At 46.0% G+C, this 8103-nt stretch overlaps 1 pseudogene; it reads right to left on the bottom strand.

Moving 5' to 3' along the window:
- Positions 1 to 1965: 1965 nt before the first annotated feature.
- On the bottom strand, positions 1966 to 3185 carry LOC142434900 (RNA transcription, translation and transport factor protein-like; annotated as a pseudogene).
- Between the last annotated feature and the right edge of the window lie 4918 nt (positions 3186 to 8103).

The raw sequence follows: 8103 nt of genomic DNA, 5'->3' as shown, positions 1-8103 counted from the left end.
GCACCTTCCAGGAAACGAAGCTGACGGACTATTCACGGAACCGGCTCCAAGAATAACCGTCTTTCCTCCCCACCTGCAGTGGGTAGACAATTAGACTCAGGGAGAACATGCCAGCAGTGGAAAATCCCCAGCAGTTCCAGCCCCAACCCCTTCCCAAAGGGACCCTCATTGGCCCCTCCTTTAAAAACTCAGCACTCTCCTCACTGGGCTGGACTTCCCTGAGCTACTTGCTAGAACACGGAACCTCATCAGGGAACTTCTTTTCTAATAAAGAGCTGTGACAGCCTCTTACCTTTTTCTCTCTGTTTGTCCTCATGCCTCAGTTTACCGCTCACCCACCCGAAGGGCTCTGTTCTGGCATTGTATCTGACGATGCTCCAGTGGTAGTCATGAGATTCTCAGTATGTGACAATGGTCCGCTCTTATCCATAAGGTTTCCAGTGAATACTTCCTCAGAAGTGCACAGCCTATTCCTTCTTCATAGTCTCTTCTTTGTCTGGAAGCTTTGCTGAAACTTGTGACCCGACTGGTATTTGAAACACCAGCGACATAGCCTCCAGCATCACAGCAACACACAAGTCACCACAGGATGAGAAACTGACTGACAAGTGGAAACATGTGTGAATACACTTTCATTGAGAATGATTCACATACAGGGATACAGAGAATGAAATGTAAGGAGTATTCCGTAACATACTCCTGCTGTTAAGTTTTCTTTGGAAATACTGAACTAGTTTCTCTTTCCACCTCATTTCCCATTCCTTCCTTCATTTTATTCATTCAACAATACCGTCTCTGCCAAAGACAGGAAACTGGGACATTGTCCTGATGACTTTGAACTCTATTGGAATGCTGGGTGCATTTCATTGCTACCCACGTGTCACTCAACTTGTGAGGAGGCAGGCACCGAGACCTCACAGCCAAGGGTATGCACTCATATATTATCTGGGACGGAAAGTCACACTGGATTCAAAAAGCACCATATTGCAATAATGAAAGTTGTTATTCACAGTCCTAAGAGCGCGTGGCATGCCAGTGGGCCACTCGGGGAGGATGTGGGTGGAGACATCCCTCGGAGCTAGCGTGGTGTTTTTGTTAGGTAACATCAGTTAGTGCACATCATTGACCCTGTGTACAACAGAAAAAAACGCTGCTTGGTCCTGGGTCATTCTTGAAATATCCCCATGTGTGAGTCCATCGTTGCAGTCACTGTGTCAGTCCAACTTTTCCAAGGCATTCTACTCTTTCGAGGCCCTCTTCGTTACCTAGTATGGTGGACATCACCAGGGACTGGCCTCTCCTCAAAACACGTCCAGAGTTTGTAAGAGGACGTCGCACAATCCTCACTTCCAAGGAACATTCTGGCTGTACTTCTTCCAAGACAGATTTGTTTGTTGATTTGGTTGTCCTTGGTACGTTCAAGCTTCTCTGCAGAATCAAAATCCAAATCCATTGGTTCTTCGGTCTTCCTTATGCAATGTCTGACTTTCACATGCATAGGAAGCAATGGAAAATACCATGTTTGGCGTCGGGATCACCTTGGTCCTCAAGGTAACTCTCCTGCTTTCCAATAATTAAAAGAGATCCGGTGCAGCACATTGACCCAATGCGAAGAATCATTCGATTTCTCTCTCTCTGTCTCTCTCTCTCTCTCTCTCTCTCTCTCTCTCTCTCTCTCACTCTGAATTTGTTTAGCACTAAAGACTTTTACTTCTTTTTTGTTTTTAACCACTCAGTCCACTATTTATTTTGGAAGAATAAGAAATCGGCAGGGATTTGTTGTTGTTTGCTATTTTTAACTTGCCCAAACTTTAGTAAGGAAAAAAAAAGCTATGGGGCCAATATCCAGATCATAGTCTATTTTCTGTGATGTGTCCCTCGACAATGTGACATTTGATTTGCAAGCACCTAGCAGAAGTGTGCAATGGCCGCCAACTGTGCTCAGTAGGGGAGAAACTGAAGCGTTCACCTTCCAACTGTGCCCAGTCTGTGCTCCGTCTTGGGATCTGCCATAATCGACTGAACAGCGACGATGGCTGCATTGATTTTGTCTGTAGTTCTCTGAGCTCTTGTATATGCAGCAATTGCAGAATCTGCATGGCTTCATTAAGACTGCCTCTCCTGTGTCAAAACCAAGACTGTGCTTGCCTAAAGCAACAGGCAAGCCCTCTTTTGTTTGATGAGCTTAAGCAACTGCATCCCGCTTCAGGCGCTCCTGAACCAAAATTCATATTGCCTTTAGGTTATTACCATGTTAGACAAGGCCATTACACCAGCCTTGAAATCAGGATTATTTGCTTCCAAGGTGACCAGGGGATCTGCATTTTTATTGCATTCTCAGCACTTTTTTTTGCATTATCAGGAACTGGGTACTTGTATTTTTCAGCATTAGCTCCATATTCAAATCAAACAGCTAAGCCAAGAAGCCAGTCAATTGCTTCTTGTTGATCTTGGATCTTGAAAGGACAGTTAACATCTTTGAGATAGTTTTCTAAGTGTTTTGGCCGAGTCTGGACCATGCAGCCCCTGCCCCCAGCCTCTCAGAAAGACAGGTGATCGGCTGGACTGTGCAGTCCCTGCCTCCAGCATTCCAAGGAGCTTATTTCTCCGGACAGGGTCCACACAGCCCCTCCCCCACCCCACCTCTCAAGGTCAGAGCTGAAGTGTGCAGCCTCTTCCCCCACCTTCCCAGACGCTGCTCTGTGAAGGACTCAGTCTCTGCATCTGCACACCAGGAAGCCTCCCTTCTTATTGGCATGAGCACCAGCAGCTCTCTTCACCTCACTGACCCAAATCCTACAAATATCCCACTGACACACCGACTGGAGCTATTTCCCTGACCTAACTCTGTGAGTCTCAGAACCCACCCAGGAGCTCAAGATGCCCCTGTCTCTGCTCTCCCTTTCCTCCCAGAAGCTCGTTCCCTACCCTAAGAAATGCGTTCTTAACCTCGCCTTCTTTGTCTCAGCTCTATTGTCGTGTGTGGCTCAGTGTTGACCTCTTACTAAGAACTTGGGCCAATCGCTGCTGGCGATGTTTCCTAAATTCCCTCTGTCTTCCATCTTGTCCTGTCTGATTTTCGGGTCTTTAAGCCACACAATAAAATGTCTAAATTCTGTTTCATCTCTGCAGTAGAAGCCAGTAGGGTTGTGGTAGTCGCGGGCTGCCAACTTGTGTCCAAACATGGTCCGGCTTCTCGCAGAGATACACTGCACTGCGGCCAGGAGATGGCTTTGGCTGTCGTTTTCAAATTTAAAAAAATGTTTATATTTACACAGCCTATCTCAAGATCTCTCTTTTCCCCAACAATTTTATTGGCATATAATTCACATACCACAAAATTGCATAGTTAGATCCCATCGAGAAGAGTTGTACAATCATCACCACAACCATTTTTATAGCATTTTCTTCCTTCTTGCAATCCTCATTAGCTCGCCACGTCCCTCTCACCCTCTGCAGCCATTTTCCTATCCTGGATTGCATATACAGAGAAACATTACAAAGCAAACAACAGAAAGGTAACAAGAATACCAAAATATACAATCTGAAATCGAGTGGGGGATCAGGATCAGAGCCTAAGTTGTGAGAATCCAGTGTGTAGAAAGCAATGGATGACAGTGGGAGCCCATGATGAATTTGTGGAACTACATAGGAAATAAGCCTCCAGAGAAATCCCCCTATGTAAAATTGACGGTGATCACAAAACAGAGTGCTTGGGAGAGAGGAGTATAGAAGATCAAAGACCTAAATCTGACTTTAACAATTAAAACTTTGTCAGTAGCTCCCCCCTGTGATGCAGGCTGGACCCGATCTGGGATCCAACCTTGTCTATATTTTTGGTTTGCATTGCTTTGTTTGGTGTTTGCTTGTTCATATTAGAGTGTAACTCAGAGGAATTATGTCAATGGAGTCACCCTCTTGAAGTTCTTTTAAATGCTTTTCCATTTTTCAGTATATGAGACAGCATTGATGAACCTGTAAGGACATCAAATAGAGTAAGGTGTTCAGGAGGAGGGCACAGTCATGGTAGGGGGGTGGGGGTAAAAGGGAAACCATATAGAAAAAGAATGTTTGGAAACTGAAAGTGGTAGCAATTGTATAATTCTACTTGACCTGCATGAAATATGGAATGGTGAGATGGATGTATCAACTACAAAACATCATAAAAAAGAAAACAAAAATTAATTAATTAATTTTCAAAAAGAATGACAAAATAAAACTAATAAAAACTCTAATCAAAAAGAAAGTAGAGAAAATACTTGGGAAGATGGAGACTGAGTAACACACACCAGAAGGACTCCATAGAAATCAACACAGGAAACTCACTGAGAGGAAAATTCCACACTGCTCAGTCACAGGAGGAGCATCATAGTAGGTACAGATCCACTAGGTTTTGAGGACCTGTGGGCTTTTGACTTACAACAGTGGAGGCAAACTAAGGCTTAACCTTAACCCTCCCACCTTCTCTTCCAGATCTTGGATCCTTTGGCCAGCCCCCATAAAGGACAGGGTTTAAATGCCTAGCCTCACAGTCAGGCAATCAGGGCTCAGCTCTTATCTTTACTTTTGTTTCTCTCTCTTCTCTCTTCCCCCCCCCCCACAGTCTGTTTCTGTTTTGGGTTTCTCCTCTCTTTTTGCTCACAGGACACTGCCAGCTTCCAAGCCCCTCCTCTGCACCTAGGGCAACCATTCTCAACGTGTGGCTCATGACCCCTTTGTGGCTACAACAACCCAACCATTTCACAGTGGCCGCCCAATTCATAACAGTAACAAAATGACAGTTATGAAGTAGCAACAAAATAATTTTCTGATTGGGGAGTGACCACAATGTGAGGAACTGCACGAAATGGTCAAGGTATTAGGAAGGTTGAGAACCACTGTCCTAGGGCAATTATGCCTGCACTGCACCCAGCTGGGGGAGCTCCTGATCTTGTCATTTGATCTCTTGTCTGCCCATTCTATGTGCATTGATTGTGAATCCAAGCAAGACAAGATCCTTGTCAACTTCATTTTTTTCTCCATTTATCCTGAAGTTACCAATTGAACCAGTTGTGGGGATTCTGGTTTTACATTGAGTTGTAATCCACACTGTAGGCTGGAGTTCTTTATCCTCACCAGCAAATGCTTCAAGTATTCCTCACTTTAAGCAAGCACAATGTGTCATGTTCACATTGCAGGTTGTTAACAAGCCTTCATCCAACTCTGAGGCCACAGTCTTCTTCACATAAATCCAGTTTCTCTAATGACTTGCTCACCATAGAGATTGCATAAGTATGGTGAAATCATTTGACCCTGATACATATCTTTCCTGATTTTATTTTATTAATTATTATAATGGGGCTCATACAACTCTTACCACATGCCATCCATCCATCCATTGTTTCAAGCACATTTGTACACTTGTTGCCATCATCATTCTCAAACCACTTGCTTTCTACTTGAGATCTTGGTATTAGTTCCCTATTTTTCCCCTCCCTCCCTACACCCCCTATATCATGAACCCTTGATAATTTATAAATTATTATTATTTTCTCATATCTAACACTGTGTGATGTCTCCCTTCACCTACTTTTCTGTTGTCCATCCCTCAAGGAGGAGGTTATATGTAGATCCTTGTATTCGGTTCCCACTTTCCACCCCACCCTCTCTTCACCCTCCCGGGATCACCACTCTCAGCACTGGTCCTGAAGGGATCATCTTTCCTCTATTCCCCGTGTTTCCACTTCCTATCTGTACCAGTGTACATCTGGATTTGTAAGGTACAATTGGGATCATGCTAACGGGTGGTGGGGGAGGAGGCATTCAGGAACTAGAGGAAAGTTGTATGTTTCATTGTTGCTACACTGAACCCTGACTGGCTCGTCTACTGTCCATGACCCTTCTGTAAGGGGATGTCCAGTTGCCTACAGTAGGTTCTTGGGTCCTCAATTTCCTCTCCCCCTCATTCACAATGATTTGATTTTTTGTTCTTTGATGCATGATATCTGATCCCTTCGACACCTCGTGATCACACAGGCTACTGCACTTCTTCTATGTGGGGTATTGTTGCTTTGGGGCTGAATGGCCGCTTGTTTACCAACTTTCCTGATTTTAATGATGCAATATTCCCTTGTTCTAGTTATACAACTGCCTCATGATACTTCCCACCTCACACAATATTTTCCCCATAGAATCATTCAAGTTGGCAACTTGGGGTTTGATTTTGTCCCCTCAGTTCTTTCAGCTAAAGCTGTACTGAAAGTATTTTTCCTTTTTGGTATTCTAACTCCAAACCATTATAATAGTAGACTTTATATTCTCAAGCTGTCATTTGAAATTATGTACTCAGCTTCTTGACTTCATAATTTCTTCCATTTGCTTTAGCTACTGCATGTTTAAGAGCACACTTCAGAGTCTTTCCTGACGTCCACTTATCCTGCCTTTCTAATGACCTTTGCTTTCTCCATGAATGATGTTCTTCCCTTAGCTTATCAGGATTTCTGTCTTTAGTGTTCACTGAATCAAATCTGTTCTTGCGATGATCCAAAAATTCATGTGGCATATACTCAAGGGCATATTTTGGCTCTCATGGGCTTGTTTTAATTGTCATCAGCTTCTACATGAAATTATGTATGAGCAATTGATGATCTGTACCACAGTGAGCCCCTGGTCTGCCGTTAGCTACTCATATTCAGCTATGTCGAACGTGTCTTCCTAGAGATGTAGTGAATTGGATATTTGAGTATGCCATCCGGAGAAGTCCACGTGTATAATGGCCTTTTGTGTAGTTGCAAAAAGGCATATGCTATAAAAATAAGATCATTATTGCTGATTGGAATTCAGAAATTGAAAACAAATGAAAAGGAACAGTAGTTTGAAAATGTGGTCTAGGTGATAGGAATGAAGGCGGAGATCACATGATAGAATTATGCCAGACCAGTAACTTGTTCAAAGCAACCTGAACTGTAGATCAACACCCACTGAACAAGCAGCCCTGGTGCCTAGTAGTTTACCCAAATCACAGGTCAGCAGTTCAAATCCACCAACCGCTCCTTTGGCAAAAGATGTGGGTTTCTGCTCATGCAGAGAGTTCGTAAACTCATGAGGTCAGTTGTACTCTGTCCTATAGCGCCACTGCGATTTGGAATCCAGTGGATGGCAGTGAGCCTTTCTGGGATCTCTGAGCAGTTTCCTTCCTAAACAGGAAGGCGTCCCTTCCCCTTTGCCCCAATAATGCCTCACCCACATGCCCCAAACGACGTCCCACACCAGACAGAGGAGCTGCATGGGGAGAAGCAGGATCCTCTCTGGAAAACAGCAGGTCTTAGTGCTACATTTGTCGTCTCTCTCCCCCGCCCCCATATGTGAAAACATGGGACCCCAGAGGGCATGACGGCCCAGTGCAGAGGCGCCCAAGCCAAGGAGATCCCTAACCAGGCTGCCCTGGGCACGGTCTTCTAGCATCCTGAGGCCTGGCTGGCCACCGTCACACACACTGGTCCTCAGAACCAGTGTTCTGTGAACGACTGTTTGCGCAGGCTCACTGGGGTCCCAGGAATCCTCAGGAATGGGGTTTCCAGCGCCTTCAAACACTACGTGGTCTTCCCTTCCCGTGGGCTGGGCTGGGCTGGGCAGCCAGGGTGGGACATGGCCCCGTGACTCTGGACTGAGGAGGTGCGCATGCGCAGGCCCACGGGGGCCTACGTGACCACTGGGAGGTGGAGCCTCATTAGGTACCGCTTTCCGCGCACCTCCCCTGTCTGCAGCTGGCCGTCTGCCCAGGGGGTCTGTTTGGGTGGGTACACTGGGGGACCCCAGGGCTGCTGTGGGGTACGGGGGACCTTCTGGGGCCGTCTCAGCCTCTTCCACATGGCAGTGGGCTGCCTGGCGGGAAAGCATTGCGTGGTCTTAACCCGATGGGGTCTATGTGCGTAGGCGCAGAGACCTGTGAACACGGGGCAGAGCCACTGAGAGTGCCTCAGTCTCCCGTGAACCTTTGGTGAGCTCAGATGGCGGCGAGGGGCTCCGAAGGAGAGTCCCCCAGCGAGGACTTGGACCAACCCGAGCTGGACAGCAGGGCGCATGGAGCCATGGGCAGTGGCGACTCCGAGGGTGCCCGCGAGC

This window comes from Tenrec ecaudatus, chromosome X (assembly GCF_050624435.1).
Source record: "Tenrec ecaudatus isolate mTenEca1 chromosome X, mTenEca1.hap1, whole genome shotgun sequence".
In the NCBI taxonomy this organism is placed as follows: Eukaryota; Metazoa; Chordata; class Mammalia; order Afrosoricida; family Tenrecidae; genus Tenrec; species Tenrec ecaudatus.
Note: the sequence above shows the minus strand (reverse complement) of the source record. Positions and strands in the feature narration are given on the sequence as shown.